Source organism: Scyliorhinus torazame, chromosome 14 (assembly GCF_047496885.1).
Source record: "Scyliorhinus torazame isolate Kashiwa2021f chromosome 14, sScyTor2.1, whole genome shotgun sequence".
NCBI lineage: Eukaryota > Metazoa > Chordata > Chondrichthyes > Carcharhiniformes > Scyliorhinidae > Scyliorhinus > Scyliorhinus torazame.
This window is the reverse complement of record NC_092720.1, coordinates 75,803,551-75,824,494: the sequence shown is the minus strand read 5'-3', so window position 1 is coordinate 75,824,494 and position 20,944 is coordinate 75,803,551. Positions and strand designations below refer to the sequence as shown.

Here is a 20,944-nt window from a genome sequence, read left to right as displayed (position 1 = left end):
CTCTTGTGCATTCAAAAACTGTCTCACACGGACAAAAGGATATATTATAGAGTAAGAGGTATCAACTACAGCCATCCTGAAACCAGCTGAAGACATTCCTGAGTTGAATGAGTTTCTCTTGAAATGAAGGTGATTATATTAACCCCCTCCGGATGAATGTCTTTAAACAATAAACCAGCATGTGGCTAATCAACAAAAGGCCATCACCATATTTGGGAAAGGAACTGCAATTGTGAGGAGTCAAATGGCCACCGTCTGCAGAAAGACACAGCAGCAGCAGAAAAGGCAGTAATACCTATGCCAAAGAACTTGCAAGATCTCCAAGCTTGTTCCTTTTCTGATCCATCAATACAGTAAAATTATCTAAAGGTTACAAGACTACACGATCTGCAAGAAGTCCGTCCCTTTTGGAGAATCCTGAAACAACTTTGGCATACAACTTTGGCTGCTGAATTAATCAAAATTACCCTTCAGGAGTGAACATGCCTTTTCACCAGGCCTGTAACATGTGTTTTGGCGAAGACAATTATGCGATATACGACATATTCTTTTGTCTATAATCTGTAAAAATGCACTGTCCTCTTCAGTTGTCCTTATTTGTGTGCGTGACTGTGCGAGTGAATGTTATAGTGTTAGATTTTGTGGTGAGCACATCAATAAACAATTCTCTTTATTTAAACTCACAAAAATTCTGCTGTTGGTCATTTGTGGAAGTCACCACTGTTTGTATATAGTACACATATGAGATGAAATACGGTAAGGCTCCTGTATTACGGATACGGGGGTCGATCCCTGCCTGCTGGCTCCACCCAATAGGTGGAGTATAAATGTGTGTGCTCACCAAGCTGCAGCCATTTCGGCAGCAGCTGTAGGAGGCAACACATCTCTGCGTAATAAAGCCTCGATTACTCTCTACTCTCGTCTCATCATAATTGATAGTGCATCAATTTATTATGCAGAGATTTTACAGCGATGGACCTTCACATCAAGCCAGATCGCCTGCACCTGCACCCTCAAGCAGACACTGCCACGTTGGCCTTCGACCACTGGCTAGCTTGCTTTGAAGCCTACATCGGATCAGCGACAGAACCACCCTCAGAGGCACAGAAACTACAGATCCTATACACACGGTTGAGCTCCAATATTTTTCCTCTTATCCGGGACGAACCCAACTACACTGAGGCCATGGCGCTTCTGAAAGAGAACTACACGCGGCCGATCAACAAACTACGCCAGGCACCTCCTGTCCACGCGGCAACAACTCCCCGGTGAGTCACTGGAAGATTTCTGGCGTGCTCTTCACGCCCTGGCGAGGAACTGCGATTGCCAGGCAGTTTCGGCCGTTGAACATTCCGAACTCCAGTCAGGGACGCTTTCGTTACGGGCATAGGGTCGGCGTACATCCGCCAGCGCGTCTTAGATGGGGGTACGCTCGACCTTGCGGCGACCAAGAAACTCGCGACCTCGTTAACGGTAGCCTCCCGTAATGTACAAGTGTACGCCTCCGACTGCACTGCCACCCCATCCTGGACATCGTGGACCCCACCAGCGTTCGCCCCCAGCCAACCCCAAGACTGTGCCACGCGGAAGCCAGCCACCCCCGGGGGGCCCAAGTGCTATTTCTGCGGGCAGACAAAGCACCCCCGCCAGCGCTGCCCAGCAAGCAGCTCACTCTGCAAGGCCAGCGGGAAGAAAGGACATTTCGCGGCGGTGTGCCAGGCCCAGTCGATCGCCGCTGTAACCAGCCCCATTGGTTCCTGCACCCCCACGTGCGACCCGTGGGCGCCGCCATTTTCGCCCCCGCAACCCATGTGTGGCCCGTGGGCGCCGCCATCTTCCCCTCATCAGACCTCGTGCGGCCTGTTGGCGCCGCCATCTTCCCCCCATCAGACCTTGTGCGGCCCATGGGCACCACCATTTTTAACGCTGCTCGCCACGTGCGCCGCATGGGCGCCGCCATCTTTGGCACCATTTTGGACAGCGCCTCAGGACCCCTGCACATTGTGCACCTCATCGGGCCACTCAATGCCCGCAACCACCGCCGACCAGCCCGGGGCCCACCAACACCAGCCGCAGCTCGCCTCCATCACGCTCGACCAGTCCCGGCCACAGAACCTCGCAACTGCGACAACGACGGTGAAAGTCGATGGCCACAAGACACCTTGCCTTCTCGACTCAGGGAGCACGGAGAGCTTCATCCACCCCAATATGGTAAAGCGCTTCTCCCTCGCGGTACACCCCATTACCCAACGAATCTCCCTGGCCTCCTGATCCCACTCCATGGAAATCCGGGGGTACTGCACCTTCACTCTCGCCGTCCAGGGCGTAGAGTTCAGCAACTTCCGGCTCTACGTCCTCCCCAACCTTTGCGCAGCCTTGCTACTTGGCCTGGACTTCCAGTACAACCTCCAAAATCTAACTCTGAAATTCGGCGGGCCCCTACCACCCCTTACTGTATGCGGCCTCACGACCCTTAAGGTCGACCCACCTTCCCTGTTTGCGAACCTCACCCTGGATTGCAAACCCGTCGCCACCAGGAGCAGACGGTACAGCGCCCAGGACCTCAGGGACCTTGCACCAGCTGGGTGCGCCCCCCCCTCCCCACCTGCCCCGGGGCCACCCATCCTCCCCCCAGCGCACCTCACCACAGCCCCCGCTCCAGGACGTCCGTCCTCCCATTGGTTCCACCCGGGGATGAAGATGGGGACTACATGCTCCCGGAGTCACCGGCGACCAAGCCGGCGCCTGCAATGCCACTGGGACTGCGGTGCTCACAACGGAGGATCAAGGCACCCGACCGACTGAATTTGTGAACTTTTCCAGAATTGTACACTTTAAAAATGCTCACTGACATGTAAATAGTTTTCCACTACCCCCGCTGGACTCTTTTTTAACACAGTACGAAGTCTTACAACACCAGGTTAAAGTCCACCAGGTTTGTTTCGATGTCACTAGCTTTCGGAGCGCTGCTCCTTCCTCAGGTGAATGAAGAGGTATGTTCCAGAAACACATATATAGACAAATTCAAAGATGCCAAACAATGCTTGGAATGCGACCATTAGCAGGTGATTAAATCTTTACTGATCCAGAGATGGGGTAATCCCAGGTTAAAGAGGTGTGAATTACATCAAGCCAGGACAGTTGGTAGGATTTCGCAGGCCAGATGGTGGGGGATGAATGTAATGTGACATGAATCCCAGGTCCCGGTTGAGGCCGCACTCATGTGTGCGGAACTTGGCTATAAGTTTCTGCTCGGCGATTCTGCGTTGTCGCGCGTCCTGAAGGCCGCCTTGGAGAACGCTTACCCGGAGATCAGAGGCTGAATGCCCTTGACTGCTGAAGTGTTCTCCGACTGGAAGGGAACATTCCTGCCTGGTGATTGTTGCGCGATGTCCATTCATTCGTTGTCGCAGCGTCTGCATGGTCTCGCCAATGTACCACGCTTCGGGACATCCTTTCCTGCAGCGTATGAGGTAGACAACGTTGGCCGAGTCGCACGAGTACGTACCGCGTACTTGGTGGGTGGTGTTCTCACGTGTAATAGTGGTATCCATGTCAATGATCGGGCACGTCTTGCAGAGATTGCCATGGCAGGGTTGTGTGGTGTCGTGGTCACTGTTCTGAAGACTGGGTAGTTTGCTGCAAACAATGGTTCGTTTGAGGTTGCGCGGTTGTTTGAAGGCAAGTAGTGGGGGTGTGGGGATGACCTTGGCAAGATGTTCATCGTCATCAATGACGTGTTGAAGGCTGTGAAGAAGATGACGTAGTTTCTCCGCTCCGGGGAAGTACTGGACGACGAAGGGTATTATGGCGGTTGTGTCCCATGTTTGTCTTCTGAGGAGTTCGGTGCGGTTTTTCGCTGTGGCGCGTTGGAACTGTCGATCGATGAGTCGAGTGCCATATCCCGTTCGTACGAGGGCATCTTTCAACGTCTGTAGATGTCTGTTACGCTCCTCCTCGTCTGAGCAGATCCTGTGTATATGGAGCGCTTGTCCATAGGGGATGGCTTCTTTAATGTGTTTAGGGTGGAAGCTGGAGAAGTGGAGCATCATGAGGTTATCCGTGGGTTTGCGGTAAAGCGAAGTGCTGAGGTGACCGTCCTTGATGGAGACGAGTGTGTCCAAGAATGCAACTGATTTTGGAGAGTAGTCCATGGTGAGTCTGATGGTTGGATGGAACTTATTAATGTCATTGTGTAGTCGTTTCAGTGATTCTTCGCCGTGGGTCCAAAGGAAAAAAATGTCATCAATGTATCTGGTGTATAACGTCGGTTGAAGGTCCTGTGCGGTGAGTAGGTCCTGTTCAAACTTGTGCATGAAGATGTTGGCGTATTGGGGTGCGAATCTGGTCCCCATGGCTGTTCCGTGCGTCTGGATGAAGAACTTGTTGTCGAAGGTGAAGACGTTGTGATCCAGAATGAAGCGGATGAGTTGCAGAATTGCGTCTGGAGATTGGCAGTTGTCGGTGTTGAGTACTGAGGCTGTTGCAGCAATGCCGTCGTCATGGGGGATGCTGGTGTAGAGTGCCGAGACGTCCATTGTGACGAGGAATGTTCCTGGTTCAACTGGTCCATGGGTGCTGAGTTTCTGTAGGAAGTCCGTCGTGTCGCGACAGAAGCTGGGCGTACCTTGTACGATGGGTTTCAAGATGCCCTCGATGTAGCCAGAGAGGTTCTCACACAAGGTCCCATTACCTGAAACGATAGGGCGGCCTGGTGTGTTGGCCTTATGTATTTTTGGGAGGCAGTAGAGATCTCCAATGCAGGGAGTACGTGGGATGAGAGCACGGAGGGTGCTCTGAAGATCTGGATCCAAGGTCTTGATCAGTCTGTTAAGTTGGCGGATGTGTTCCTTGGTCGGATCTGTGGGTAACTGTCTGTAGTGTTCTTGGTTGTTCAGTTGTCGGTATACTTCTTTGCAGTAGTCCGTTCTGTTCAGTACGACAGTGGCCCCTCCTTTGCCTGCTGGTTTGATGACGATGCTGTGGTTGGTCTTGAGAGCGTGGATGGCATTGCGTTGTGCTTGGGTGACGTTCGGGGATGTCTTGTGAATGCGACTGATGAATCTGGCATTGACGCGACTCCTGACGGCTTGAGCATACATGTCGAGTCTAGGGCAGCGGCCTTCCGGAGGGGTCTAATTCGACTCTTTCCTCTTCGGTTGCCGCATTGCAGATCTCTCGGTCTGCTGTTCCGGTTCATTGATAGTCTGCTTGGGTTCGCTGTTGGCCTCTTGGGGTCTGTGGAAGAATTCCCAGAACTTTTTTAACAGGGGGTGAATGTGGTAGTCATCACTGTTTGACTGTAGAACACATGAGATGTAATACGGTGCGGCTCCTGTACTACAGGCATGGGGATAGATCCCTGCCTGCTGGCTCCGCCCAGTAGGCGGAGTATAAATGTGTGTGCTCACCAAGCTGCAGCCATTTCGGCAGCAGCTGTCGGAAGCAACACATCTCTGCGTAATAAAGCCTCGATTACTCTTGTCTCTTCGTAATTGATAGTGCATCATTCAAATTTCCCACACCCTCGGGGAGAAAAAGACACACTCACCTTCCTTGCAAAAGCTTATTCATTACGGCTGGTTGGGAAGGTGGCAAGGAACTCAACAGTTTTCTCGCACCCTATCCATAACAGTGTGTCCACCAGAAGGGGTGGTTGTGATTCGGCACTATTATCAGGGTGTCCAACCCCTATAGCAGCAAAACCAGAGATGCTACAGCAACATTGCGCCCCTTGTTTGCAAGAATTAATATCTCTTGTATTTTGTTTCTACCTAACCATTACAGTACAATACAAAATAAACCACTGTTGCATCTCTGTAATGACTACCAATTAATCATTCACCCATTTAATATAGGTACAGTAATATACTGAATTGTGAATTAAAAGCCAATGGCACAACAAGTGAATATATTTAATGACTCAACTATAAATCAACTGATGTAGGCTTGTTAAAATTTGAGCCCGCTGTGGATATCTTTTTTTTAAATAAATATTTTATTGAAAATTTTTGGTCAACCAACACAGTACATTGTGCATCCTTTACACAATATTATAACAGCACAAATAACAATGACCTATTTTATATAAACAAAAAATGAATAAATATTAAATAACAAAAATGAAAACTAGCCCTAATTGGCAACTGCCTTGTCACAAGTTACACCCCCCCCGCCCACCCACCCCCACCCCTCCCCCCCCCCCCCCCCCCCAAATCCTGGGCTGCTGCTGCTGCCTTCTTTTTCCCCTTCCATCTATCTATCCGCAAGGTATTCGACGAACGGTTGCCACCGCCTGGTGAACCCTTGAGCCGACCCCCTTAGGACGAACTTAATCCGCTCTAGTTTTATAAACCCCGCCATGTCATTTATCCAGGTCTCCACCCCCGGGGGCTTGGCTTCTTTCCACATTAGCAATATCCTGCGCCGGGCTACTAGGGACGCAAAGGCCAAAACATCGGCCTCTCTCGCCTCCTGCACTCCCGGCTCTTGTGCAACCCCAAATATAGCCAACCCCCAGCTTGGTTCGACCCGGACCCCCACTACTTTTGAAAGCACCTTTGTCACCCCCATCCAAAACCCCCGTAGTGCCGGGCATGACCAAAACATATGGGTATGATTCGCTGGGCTTCTCGAGCACCTCGTACACCTATCCTCCACCCCAAAGAATTTACTGAGCCGCGCTCCAGTCATATGCGCCCTTTGTAATACCTTAAACTGAATCAGGCTTAGCCTGGCACACGAGGACGACGAGTTTACCCTACTTAGGGCATCTGCCCACAGCCCCTCCTCGATCTCCTCCCCCAGCTCTTCTTCCCATTTCCCTTTTAGTTCATCTACCATAGTCTCCCATTCGTCCCTCATTTCCCTATATATATCTGACACCTTACCATCCCCCACCCATGTCTTTGAGATCACTCTGTCCTGCACCTCTTGTGTCGGGAGCTGCGGAAATTCCCTCACCTGTTGCCTCGCAAAAGCCCTCAGTTGCATATACCTGAATGCATTCCCTTGGGGCAACCCATATTTCTCGGTCAGCGCTCCCAGACTCGCGAACTTCCCATCCACAAATAGATCTTTCAGTTGCGTTATTCCTGCTCTTTGCCACATTCCATATCCCCCATCCATTCCCCCCGGGGCAAACCTATGGTTGTTTCTTATCGGGGACCCCCCCAAGGCTCCAGTCTTTCCCCTATGCCGTCTCCACTGTCCCCAAATCTTCAGTGTAGCTACCACCACCGGGCTTGTGGTGTAGTTCCTCGGTGAGAACGGCAATGGGGCTGTCACCATAGCCTGCAGGCTAGTCCCCCTACAGGACGCCCTCTCTAATCTCTTCCACGCCGCTCCCTCCTCCTCTCCCATCCACTTACTCACCATTGAAATATTAGCGGCCCAATAGTACTCACTTAGGCTCGGTAGTGCCAGCCCCCCCCTATCCCTGCTACGCTGTAAGAATCCCTTCCTCACTCTCGGGGTCTTCCCGGCCCAAACAAAACCCATGATGCTCTTTTCAATCCTTTTAAAAAAAGCCTTCGTGATCACCACCGGGAGGCACTGAAACACAAAGAGGAATCTCGGGAGGACCACCATCTTAACCGCCTGCACCCTCCCTGCCATTGACAGGGCTACCATATCCCATCTCTTGAAATCTTCCTCCATCTGTTCCACCAACCGCGTTAAATTTAACCTGTGCAATGTGCCCCAATTCTTAGCTATCTGGATCCCCAGGTAACGAAAGTCTCTTGTTACCTTCCTCAACTGTAGGTCCTCTATTTCTCTACTCTGCTCCCCTGGATGCACCACAAACAACTCACTCTTCCCCATGTTCAATTTATACCCTGAAAAATCCCCAAACTCCCCAAGTATCCGCATTATTTCTGGCATCCCCTCCGCCGGATCCGCCACATATAGTAGCAAATCGTCCGCATACAAAGATACCCGGTGTTCTTCTCCTCCCCTAAGTACTCCCCTCCACTTCTTGGAACCCCTCAGCGCTATCGCCAGGGGCTCAATCTCCAGTGCAAACAATAATGGGGACAGAGGGCATCCCTGCCTTGTCCCTCTATGGAGCCGAAAATATGCCGATCCCCGTCCATTCGTGACCACGCTCGCCACTGGGGCCCTATACAATAGCTGCACCCATCTAACATACCCTTCTCCAAAACCAAATCTCCTCAACACCTCCCACAAATAATCCCATTCCACTCTATCAAATGCTTTCTCGGCATCCATCGCCACTACTATCTCTGTTTCACCCTCTGGTGGGGCCATCATCATTACCCCTAACAGCCTCCGTATATTCGTGTTCAGCTGTCTCCCCTTCACAAACCCAGTTTGGTCCTCGTGAACCACCCCCGGGACACATTCCTCTATTCTCATTGCCATTACCTTGGCCAAGACCTTGGCATCCACATTTAGGAGGGAAATTGGTCTGTAGGACCCGCATTGTAGCGGGTCCTTTTCCTTCTTTAAGAGAAGCAATATCGTTGCTTCAGACATAGTCGGGGGCAGTTGTCCCCTTTCCTTTGCCTCATTAAAGGTCCTCGTCAGTACCGGGGCGAGCAAGTCCAAATATTTTCTATAGAATTCGACTGGGAATCCGTCCGGTCCCGGGGCCTTTCCCGTCTGCATGCTCCTAATTCCTTTCACCACTTCTTCTACCTCGATCTGTGCTCCCAGTCCCACCCTTTCCTGCTCTTTCACCTTGGGAATTTCCAGCCGATCCAAAAAGTCCATCATTCTCTCCCTCCCATCCGGGGGTTGAGCTTCATATAATTTTTTTAAAATGTCTTGAACACTTCATTCACTCTCTCCGCTCCCCGCTCCATCTCTCCTTCCTCGTCCCTCACTCCCCCTATTTCCCTCGCTGCTCCCCTTTTCCTCAATTGGTGTGCCAGCAACCTGCTCGCCTTCTCCCCATATTCATACTGTACACCCTGTGCCTTCCTCCATTGTGCCTCTGCAGTGCCTGTAGTCAGCAAGTCAAATTCCACATGCAGCCTTTGCCTTTCCCTGTACAATCTCTCCTCCGGTGCTTCCGCATATTGTCTGTCCACCCTCAAAAGTTCTTGCAGCAACCGCTCCTGTTCCTTACTCTCCTGCTTCCCTTTATGTGCCCTTATTGATATCAGCTCCCCCCTAACCACCGCCTTCAACGCCTCCCAGACCACTCCCACCTGGACCTCCCCATTGTCATTGAGTTCCAAGTACTTTTCAATACATCCCCTCACCCTTAGACACACCCCCTCATCCGCCATTAGTCCCATGTCCATTCTCCAGGGTGGGCGCCCTCCTGTTTCCTCCCCTATCTCCAAGTCCACCCAGTGTGGGGCGTGATCCGAAATGGCTATAGCCGTATACTCCGTTCCCCTCACCTTCGGGATCAATGCCCTACCCAGCACAAAAAAGTCTATGCGCGAGTAGACTTTATGGACATAGGAGAAAAACGAGAACTCCTTACTCCTAGGTCTACTGAATCTCCACGGGTCCACACCTCCCATCTGCTCCATAAAATCTTTAAGCACCTTGGCTGCTGCCGGCCTCCTTCCAGTCCTGGACTTCGACCTATCCAGCCCTGGTTCCAACACCGTGTTAAAGTCTCCCCCCATTATCAGCTTTCCCGTCTCTAGGTCCGGAATGCGTCCTAGCATCCGCCTCATAAAATTGGCATCATCCCAGTTCGGGGCATACACGTTTACCAAAACCACCGTCTCTCCCTGTAGTTTGCCACTCACCATCACGTATCTGCCCCCGTTATCCGCCACTATAGTCTTTGCCTCGAACATTACCCGCTTCCCCACTAATATAGCCACCCCCCTGTTTTTCGCATCTAGCCCCGAATGGAACACCTGCCCCACCCATCCTTTGCGCAGCCTAACCTGGTCTATCAGTTTCAGGTGCGTTTCCTGTAACATAACCACATCTGCTTTAAGTTTCTTAAGGTGTGCGAGTACCCGTGCCCTCTTTATCGGCCCGTTCAGCCCTCTCACGTTCCACGTGATCAGCCGAGTTGGGGGGCTTCCCACCCCCCCCCTTGCCGATTAGCCATCATCTTTTTCCAGCTTCTCACCCAGTTCCCACGCAGCTGTATCTCCCCCAGGCGGTGCCCCCCCGCCCATCCTCTCCCGTACCCGCTCCCCCCTTTCCCCAGCAGCAGCAACCCAGTAATTCCCCCCTCCCACCCCCCCCGCTAGACCCCCCGCTAGCGTAATTACTCCCCCCATGTTGCTCCCAGAAGTCAGCAAACTCTGGCTGACCTCGGCTTCCCCCCGTGACCACGGCTCGCACCGTGCGACGCCCCCTCCTTCCTGCTTCTCTATTCCCGCCATAATTATCATAGCGCGGGAGCCAAGCCCGCGCTTCTCCCTTGGCCTCGCCCCCCATGGCCAACGCCCCATCTCCTCTCCCTCCCCACCTCCCCCCATCACCCCCTGTGGGAGAGAGAAAAGTTACCACACCGCAGGATTAGAACATAAAACCCCTCTTCGCCCCCCTCATTCGCCCCACCACTTTGTCCAAACGTTCTTTTTAATAATCCACTCATTCCAGTTTTTCTTCTACAATAAAAGTCCACGCTTCATCCGCCGTCTCAAAGTAGTGGTGCCTCCCTTGATATGTGACCCACAGTCTTGCCGGTTGCAGCATTCCAAATTTTATCTTCTTTTTATGAAGCACCGCCTTGGCCCGATTAAAGCTCGCCCTCCTTCTCGCCACCTCCGCACTCCAGTCTTGATAAACGCGAATCACCACGTTCTCCCATTTACTGCTCCGAGTTTTCTTCGCCCATCTAAGGACCATTTCTCTATCCTTAAAACGGAGGAATCTCACCACTATGGCTCTGGGAGTTTCTCCTGCTCTCGGTCCTCGCGCCATAACTCGGTATGCTCCCTCCACCTCCAACGGACCCACCGGGGCCTCCGCTCCCATTAACGAGTGCAGCATCGTGCTCACATATGCCCCGACGTCCGCACCCTCCACACCTTCAGGAAGACCAAGAATCCTCAGGTTGTTCCTCCTTGCGTTGTTTTCCAGTGCCTCCAACCTCTCCACACATCGTTTCTGATGTGCCTCCTGTATCTCCGTCTTCACCACCAGGCCCTGTATATCGTCCTCATTCTCGGCTGCCTTCGCCTTCACGACCCGAAGCTCCCGCTCCTGGGTCTTTTGTTCCTCCTTTAGCCCTTCGATCGCCTGTAGTATCGGGGCCAACAGCTCTTTCTTCATTTCCTTTTTTATCTCTTCCACGCAGCATTTCAAGAACTCTTGTTGTTCAGGGCCCCATGTGAAACTGCCACCTTCCGACGCCATCTTGGTTTTTACTTGCCTTCCTTGCCGCTGTTCCAAAGGATCCGCTGCAATCCGGCCACTTTCCTCTCCTTTTTCCATCCGTGTCCAGGGGGAATTCCCTTCTGGTTTACCGCACGGTGTTTTTAGCCGTTAAAATTGCCGTTGGGGCTCCTATCAAGAGCCCAAAAGTCCGTTCCACCGGGAGCTGCCGAAACGTGCGACTTAGCTGGTCATCGCCGCACCCGGAACCCCGTGGATATCTTTTTTGATTGAATGCTGCCAGTTGTTTCTAGAAGTGGTCTGAGCTGAGTGACACTGCCCTATTACTATATGTAATGGAACGTGGCCACAGGGCAGAACCCTGTGTGACTTGAACCAGTTGTTTTTCTCTTTCATCAATCTTTCAGCGATCAGACTAAACAAATATTTGGTGGGACAAAGCTTGAACCAAGTTTATGGGAGTGCTTTATTTCACGAGCATCAGATTCACTTTGTTCAAACAATATCTTTGTAATATGATGCATGCTAAGGGGAATACTATGATTTGACATGTGCAACATGGCTTCTAAATGTTCATCCAGCACTTCTGACTCAGGCCTGCCTAAAGCTTTTCAGCTCCCCCTTTAAAATCCTGACTGCCTTAGCAGCATTCCTGCTTCAAACAATCCTCTCTTGTGTCCCTGGCCTTCTCCTTTTATCTCCTCTTCACAGCTGGACAGCAGGCAGTTGACTTCCCAGCACAATAGGTGTGAGGTGTTTTTCAATTGCTAAAAGAAAGAACAAGCAACAATGCCTTTCAAGATTTCAGAATGGCCCCAAGCTTTTCACAGCCAGTGAAGGACAATTGAAATGCCGTCACTGTTGTAATGTAGGGAGCTTGTAATGAGCTGCGTGTTGTTTAGCAATGGTTTAGCTTGCATAGGAAACCAATTTCAATTACCATATTAGCCATCTTACATCCAGATGCCCTTTAAATAAACTTTTAAAATCCCAGCATTCAATGAGAGGCCCGTAGCAGAGGTGGGTGGTGAGTCGGGATGCATTAGGAGAAACTCCTCTCTTTAGTGGGTTGCTTGTTCTGGGTGTGGGGGGGGAAGTGGCCACACCTCGCCAGACACTGATCGGAGGCGGCCACAGGGTTGCTGAGTGTCAAGGTGGGCTGTTTAAAAGCCTGCTTCAGTTTTCTGGGACTTAGTCCCAGTTCCCCAGTTCTTGGATTACATTTTATGCACTCCAACTCTCACCCCTCACTACCCCTTCACCATATCACTTTCATACAAATGCATGCTTCTTACAGTCCCATGCCAAGTTAAGGCAACTCATGTCTCCACCCATCTCTGTGCCATTTATAGACCTCATGCCAATGTAATTCCAACCCAACCCTGGGCATATCTCAGGATCCATGTGGAGTAGAATAACAAAAGTCTAAATATCTACTATAGCCGTCACTATAATAAGATAATACTCTATTCAGGAAAGTCCATTCAAATATTTTACATCTTTTCTTATATTTAATCGCTTATAAATGCAAACAGACTCCTCTTCTTAACCCTACATCAAAGATATCTAATCCTTGAATAGCCTATTTGAACTGTCAGTTAAACTGTGAGTTTCAAACCCTCTGCTGAGATAATTATGGTTTGTGTAAAGCAGGCAACCAATCATAAGGGCAATGTCAACAAACAGCTATTGTAGCTGCTAGAACAGAGGTTTTTTGGTAATTCATGGACACAAGCAGTTTGTTTATATTAATTCTTAAAGGATTGGAATTTATTGAAACAACTTCACGTCATGACAGGTCTACAGACCATATCTGCTCTTCCACAGCAATTAAGTCTGCTCTAAAAATGTGTAACTCCTACACTGTGGGTTAAGGCCTTTGACACAGAGAAAATGGGGTCTGTTTGAACTTCGGGGGCGTCACCACCCCCTCCCCCTACTGATGAAAATGGGACCTTTAGAAAATTGGGGAGGGACTTCCGAATGCAGGCCTAATTCGTTTTAGTTTCCAATGGTAGAAGGACCGAGAACCAGAGGGCACAGATTTAAAGTGATTGGCAAAAGAAGGAAAGATGAAATGAGGAAAACGTTATTACACAGCGAATGGTCAGGATCTGGAATGCACTCCCTGTGAGCTTGATGGAGCAAATTTAATTGTGGCTTTCAAATGGAATTGGATATGTATGTGAAGAGCAAAAGTTCGAAAGGCTATGGAGCAAGGGCAAGGGATTGGGACTAACTAAATTGCTTTTGCACAGAATCTGCAAGGGCTAGATGGCTTCAAAACCATCTTCCTATGCTTCAAGCACTTTTGATCCTAATTCTATAAGTTTCAGATTCATACAATGGAAAAATAGTCAAAAAGCCTGGAACAATAGCAATGCACAGATATTCTGATCATGTCATTTGTTTTGCTTTTCATATACCTTTTAATTCTTCTAACCTGCATTGGTCATCTCACTGTATTTGCATTTTTCGTGAAATATTTTTCATAGAATCATAGAATTTATAGTGCAGAAGGAGGCCATTCGGCCTATCGGGTCTGCACCAGCTCTTGGAAAGAGCTCCCTACTTAAGCCCACATATCCACCCAATCCCAGTAACCCCACCTATCTTTTTAGACACAAAGGGGCAATTTAGCATGGCCAATCCACCTAACCTACACATCTTTGGACTGTGGGAGGAAACCGGAGCACCCGGAGGAAACCCACGCAGACACGGGGAGAAAATGCAAACTCCACACAGACAGTCACCCTCGGCAGGAATTGAACCCTTAGAGCTGTGAGGCAGCAGTGCTAACCACTGTGCCACCCCTGAGTTGTCTTTTATTTGTAACATCCTTGTGTTCTTGGAACTCGATGATCAGCTTTACTGTGTTTTCCATTTGGATGTACCAAATGTTCGTACAAACCGGTTTTCACAAGACCCACAATATTGGCCCAGTTTATGGAAAATATCCAAAATGTTTCCACCCCAGATCACATTTTGCTGGGCAAGCCGTCCGAGGCTAAGGACAGCGGCACATCCCCTAAGCATAACCCCAACACCAATTACCCTATTGTACAAGAAAACAAGTGGTGAAGGCCAGAAAACTCAACGATTTTATTATCTTTAAAAGCGTTTTCATACTTACAATAGAATGTTCCTTGACATTATACAGGCTGACGTTTTTCTGATTGCCACGCCACTAGATTTAGTTCACAAAGGTTTTAGCTGAATATATCCATGACCTTTATTCAATTCTGCACTGGGTTAATATTTGAGATAAACAGCTGCCTTTTTTATGTACGGCCAGCTTCTCTACACAGGCAAACAGTCAAGAAAGGCAAGCACCCCTCAGTATTTACAGCGTGACAGAGGTTTTGCTGATATACCTGAAATGTTTTCTATTTTGACAGCCTGGAGGGTCTATGTGAACAACTGACAGAAAATAAGAAATGTCAAACTAACATCAAATATACCCGCTGCGGTGACCCCAATGGTGAATTTGTCAGTCATCTTTCAGACTCCTGTTGGAACAACCAGCAATGTCCAAAGTAATATCTCAAAGATGACTGCGTGGCAGGGGCTGGCTACATAGCTGGAAGAGCTCTGGCTCTATTAGCTTTTAAATTGCTTCACTTGAGATTACAAAATCTAAGCGCCGTTGTTTGCCATTCTTGATTTTTTTCAGTGATGTGCCAAGAAAACCTGTTCACACCTTTTGAAGAACTCCTCATGCTGTAGGAGAGGAATTTTCCATTTAGTTAATGTTAGTGGAATTTGTGCTGCCAATGCAATGTGTATCATTCATGTGTGGCTCATTTATCTTTGTTAATTCCAAACCAAGAGTAGGTTTATGAACTAAAGAAGTGACTGATTTTTTTTTTTAAACTCCCCGAGTAAGGCATTAACCTACAGATCTTCGCTTCGGAGTTCTTTTTAATTAACATCATTCTTTTCCTGCTATGTGACAAAGAGGCAAGCTGCAGCTCGTGAAAATCCACAAAGCAGTTTATGAATCACAAGCTCTCACAGTAATAATCACAACATATTTGGGACTTATAAAAAATGTTGGATGTTTCAATTTCATAAGAGAAGGATCTAAGGGAGATCTATGAACACTCTGGTGTGTGTTATATCCTCAATATTGCAGAAATATTGCATGTTCTTGCCGACACATTACGTGGTAAAAACAGGCCTGTATCACACCCACACTGATTTATTATTAAGCGGGATGACACCAGGTCGCTGGGACGCAATCCTATGCCAAGTGGGCCGCCCTGGGAATTGGAAGCACACCCACCACACACAAATTGTTTAAAATTGTATCATTAAATTTCTTAAAAGTGCAATTGACTGCAATAATACGTGCTGGGAACTATAATACGTTAGAGAATGTGATGCACGTTAGGTGGGGAACTCATTTTTTGCACTAAGTGGCTGTAAGGACAGGCTTAAAGGCAGCACATGGGTTTGTTGCTTGACCTCAGCAGTTCAGACTGCTGTGTGTGCATTATCATTCGTTACTGGTAGGTGTGGTTCCACCAGGGTATATTGTTGCTGTTTTAAGGCTTGAATGAGCTTGCAAAAATGTGCAGTTAGTGCATCATCTGCACCTCGGCCTTTTTGGTTTGAAGAAGATGAGGATAGTGGTCTCTGTGGGAGACACATCTTCTGTGAGTAGGGGAAGTTTGGAAAGGAGAGGGGGAAGGCCAGATGCTCAGAGGTGGTTGCACTGGAGGTGCATGAGGGCAGGAGAACTCTACCTGAGCAAGGAGCTGCTGAAAGCAGGATGCTACAACCTTGGAGGTGCAGAGTGTTTTGTTATGCTCTTGACGGAGCATAGGATGCTTCCTTGATGTGCACTTTGACAAAGGAAGGTTCAGACTTGCAGATAGCTTTAACACGTTTATTAAACTATTAACAATTCTCCTACTTGTATTCGACGCAACTGTTAATCCTTTTATAGCTACTCACATTGACAAACCAGTCTGCTACAATCCACGTGGTGGGAGTGCTGTGTTTCAAATCAACCCTGTGTACACACTGAGTGTCTCCACTGGAAAGAGGAAGGTCATGTGTGTTGTGTCCTTTTTATATGGGTTGGTGTAATGCCCTCCTGTGGTGGTGTCACCTCTGTGTGTATCTTGAATGCCAATTGGTCGTGTCCTATCTTACTGACCTATTGGTTGACTGTCTGTGTGTCGTGTCTCTGGTGCTCCCTCTACTGTATAGCTAGGTGTAGTGTATGTACATTAACCCTTTGTTTACTTACAGTGATGTATATCACCACACAGAGCAAGGATTTATGCTGCAAGTCGATTGTACAAGCAGAGAATGAGTTACGTTCAACTGTCTGAGACATGGTGCTGGAGGGGGCTCAGGCTCTCTAGAGCTACAGTGATCCCAGTCTATGAGATGCTGGCAGGAGAGATAGCTTTCAACTGCATGGGTGGTTATATAATGCCAGTAGCCATTAAGGTCACTGTGGCACTGAATCTCTTTGTGACTGGACCCTTTCAGGCTGCCTGTGGAGACCTCAGTGGCATTGCACAGCTGGCTATCCTCCACTGCATTCAGGTCAAAGGGCAGGTCAGTATACTGCATTTTTCAGGGAGAGCCAGTTAACTTGAATGAGCCAGGCAGCTTGCAGTGATGGCAGCTTTCCCTACGGTTCAGGAAACAATAGACTGCCATCCTAACACCATAAAGGCTCCAGCAGGCCAGCCCTATCATTTATAAACAGGAGAGGTTATCACTGTTTAACTGTCCAGTTGGCATGGGACCATCATCAAAGAGTCATGCAGTTCTCAATTAGGTATCCAGGCAGCATCCATAACTCCCATCTTCTCTGGACCGCCCACGTGCCAGACAAGTTTAATGGACTTGATGCCTGGATGATTGGCTTCTGGGTGACTAGGTCGACCCTTTGAACAAATGGCTCTTGATGCCAATGAGGATCCATGGATCAGATGCAGGGGGAGTTATAACGAAAGCCACGGCATCACAAGGACCATCGTGGATTTCACATCTGGGCTGCTAAAGGTGCGGTTCCAATGCCTGGGTAGATGCGGAGCACCATTGCAGCATGCTCCATCTAGAGTGTCACTGATGGTCATTGTGATCTGCGCTCTGCACAACTTCGCAATTTATAGAGGGGATACCCTAGAGGAAGAAGAGACGCACGATAGCAGTCAGTCCTCTGATGATGAGGGAACATCCCAATGCAAGGGCCTGCACAGGAGCACACGAATGGCTGTGAAATATGGGGAGGGCTTAATAAGGCAGAGGTTCCAGGAGGTCAACTATTCATGGCCTCTGAGACATTTGTACTACTTGTGACTCAGCATCAATCCAACTACATAGCGTTATCTTTGAGAGATTCCAGTCAGCACGCTCACCATCTCGATGCCTTGGGCATCGTTGCATCTTGACCAATATTCACCACTGAAAATACATGGGTTGTTTCTCCCATTATTTCATAAATCAATTAAAGATCCATTAACCCTCTGCATGAAGACTAATAAGTAGGTGATCTATGAACAAATGGCCAATACCCCTCTTATACATGAACAGAAACCACCCATGTGACCCTGTTTGTGACTACTATGGATTTTTCTTAATTTTCTGTGTGCAGCACACAGTCCTTCCACCTCACTTACTGCTGCACTGGAGAAGGCTGCTTATCTGCTTGTCCCCTTGCTCTGGGTGACTTGGGTGGGCATCCTTGGCGCAGCTGAGGCATTGAGGGCCCAGCCACATTGGAAATCTCAGGCTGAGTGGCAGGAGGACCTTCTGTAGCCACAGCAATCAAGATAGACTGTGCCAATGGCAGAGGGGCAGAGAAGAGGCTATCCAAATCATGAGTGCTCTGAAAGGTACTAACAGATGGCAGAAGTTGCTGCTCATCCTCCATCATAAGGACCAACTGGGCCTCCATGCTTTCATGTGCGATCCTAGAAGCTGGCTCAGTGTCCAAGCTCCCAGGTCACTGTCACCCTAGCTCAAGGCCTCTGTATTCAAGGCCAGGGCAATGGCATATCAGGATGCATACCCACAACTGCATCTGCAATAATGATCAGTTTGCGCCTTCAGAACAGTCGCCAGTCCGTCCATGACGCTCTGAATCACCTCAGACTCTCCTCCAACTCCTCGACAGCTGCAAATGTGAAGTTCACTCTCCAGGTTGTGTTTTCCCCCTTTCAGCCACACTAATCCCTGCTGAGGTGCACTGGCACTTAGTGCATGGAGAGGATGTGATGATGCGCCCTCCTTTTCCCCCTCATGGGTTCCTCAGGGCTGGTGAGATCAACAGATGATAACTCACCTGCTCAAGACACACAGAAGAAAGGGTGCTAGTTGTTTTTTCACAACCTTCATGGGATTATCAAGGACTCGGGATTCAACATCATTAGCATGAACAATGAGTGATGGCACCTTGCAACCATTAAACCACCTGTCACATTGTTACAAGATTTCTACCAGGGAGTATTGAATGCAGAAACCACTCATTTACAATTCATGTAACAATATCAGGCATCATTCACCTTCACCATAGCCCTCGCCCCAGCTCTGTCCCAAATTTGGATAATGCCCCTTGCAATCTCACTTACCTGAGACCTTCCTTGGGCGGCACAGTGGTTAGCACTGCTGCCACACAGCTGCAGGGACCCGGTTCAATTTCAGCCTCGGGTGACTGTGTGGAGCTTACACTTTCTCCATGACTGCGTAGTTTCCTCCGGGTGCTCTGGTTTCCTCACACAGCCCAAAGATGTGCAGGTTAGATGGATAGGCCATGCTAAATTGCCCCTTAGCATCCAAAAGGTGAGGTGGGGTTACAGGGATAGGGTGGAGGCATGGGCTTAAGTAGGGTGCTCTTTCCAAGGACCAGTGCAGACTCGATGGGCCAAATGGCCTCCTTCACTGTGTTATGGGCCAGGATTTAGAGAACCCCAAAGTGTATCATGGAGTTCACCTGACCCACAACTTTGAATAGATTGTGTTTATGGGGAGCACACGGGCCTACTGTATAGATGTGATGCAACAGAAATCTACAGTACTTTTAAATTAAAACAATGTTCATTTATGAAACCAGTTAATACTTTATAAGCCCACAGTAAACATCTCAACAACTATCAACACCAATAAATCCCCCAAAGAATACAGTACTTTCTAAGTAACTCTTAATCTTTCCTTGCAACATCCATAAGACAAAAAATAACCCTTTTTACAGAACAACCTCAGGTTTAACTTCTCTACTGAGAGCAGTTACCACTTTGAAATCACCAAATGAACATTCATAAGCTGGCAGAGATTCATACACATATTGCTGTAACTACAGCTTCTCCAAATCTAAAACGAAACGAAACACATCCTGTAGCTGCGAGCCCAAAGTGAAAGGAAAAGCTGACAGACAGCCCAGCTCCACCCACACTCTGACATCACTGATAAACACTCATTTCTTAAAGGTACATCCACTACAGCTATTTTATAACCCCCAATTCTTAAAGGTACTCACACATGACAACTGTAAATTCTATGATTCCAATTTTGCCTCTGCCAGTGGAACAGTTCCATTTTGTGGAGGACAACTGCAGAACCCCCGCCCTCAGCAACATGAAGAAGCTCAGGTTGTGCACGGCACCTCCAGTTCTGTTCCTCTCCTAGGTATTGTGGGCTCTTTTTCCCTGAAATGAGGTGTTATATTGCTATGATGTTTATTCTCAGGAACAGTAATTGTATTATGTGTCCAAGTGCTTTGAGGAATGTATAGTCTGCACAATGATTGACAGCCAATACACTGTGTTATCCACAAATCTAAGGCCGTCATTATCCCCCAAACCTGCGGAAATGCAGGTATACCTCTTCAGAGGCATCGGGGCCATGAACAGTGTCATTTGTGCATAATGCTGCCTTGGACTTGTGAGGTACTCATAAGGCATATCAGCCATGATTGAATGGCGGAGCAAGCTTGATAGGCCGTATGGCCTAATTCTGCCCCTATGCCTTATGGTCTAAGGCATGACCCTTATTAAACCTTTCCAATACCTTTGTGTCCATTGGTAGACACAGTGCAGACTCACTCACCCTTGTCGACCTCAAAAGGTCATTGCCTTCAGTTTCGAGGCACCACACCAACACCTCTGCGGCCACCTCCATTCCAGATAGCTCGGGCCATTGTAGGTCGTTGTCTCATTTGCTGGCATTAGGACCTCATGCCTGTTGGTCAAAACCTGGATGAAAACCTAGGGGAAGTCATAATTGAAATGTGTGGCAGTTCTGCACCTTCTTTCCTCCCTCTCCCTTAGCTTGGCCATCTGTGGAAGAATACACATTATAGTGATTCAGCTGCTCAGTATTCAGGTCTTCACATTCTGCTGATGATCAGCATGCAGGCCATGTGTGTTCCCTGCCAAAGGCACTTAACACTCCGTGGAGTTTCACACATTATTCAGTTTATTAAAACTTACTTTAGTCAATGCTTGTCAACCTGCAAAGTTCAAAAAATGCCTGCTTCCAACACCAGTAATTCTGCAGGTGTATGTGACACTGTCCCAGACCAGGGGCCCCTTTAAATCAGGGTTCACAGCCTGCAAATTCCAGTGCCGGAGATCCTGCCCTCCATCTCCGATTGAGTGGGGGAATGACAATTCAGCAACATCACGTGCTGGATGCT

General features: G+C 48.7%; 1 protein-coding gene across 5 annotated transcripts in view; it reads left to right on the top strand.

Annotated features, from left to right (window-relative positions):
- Window positions 1-20,944, top strand: part of LOC140389824 (inactive N-acetylated-alpha-linked acidic dipeptidase-like protein 2) — a 1,491,575-nt gene that overhangs the window by 1,384,925 nt on the left and 85,706 nt on the right. The gene's annotated exons all lie outside the window — the stretch shown is intronic.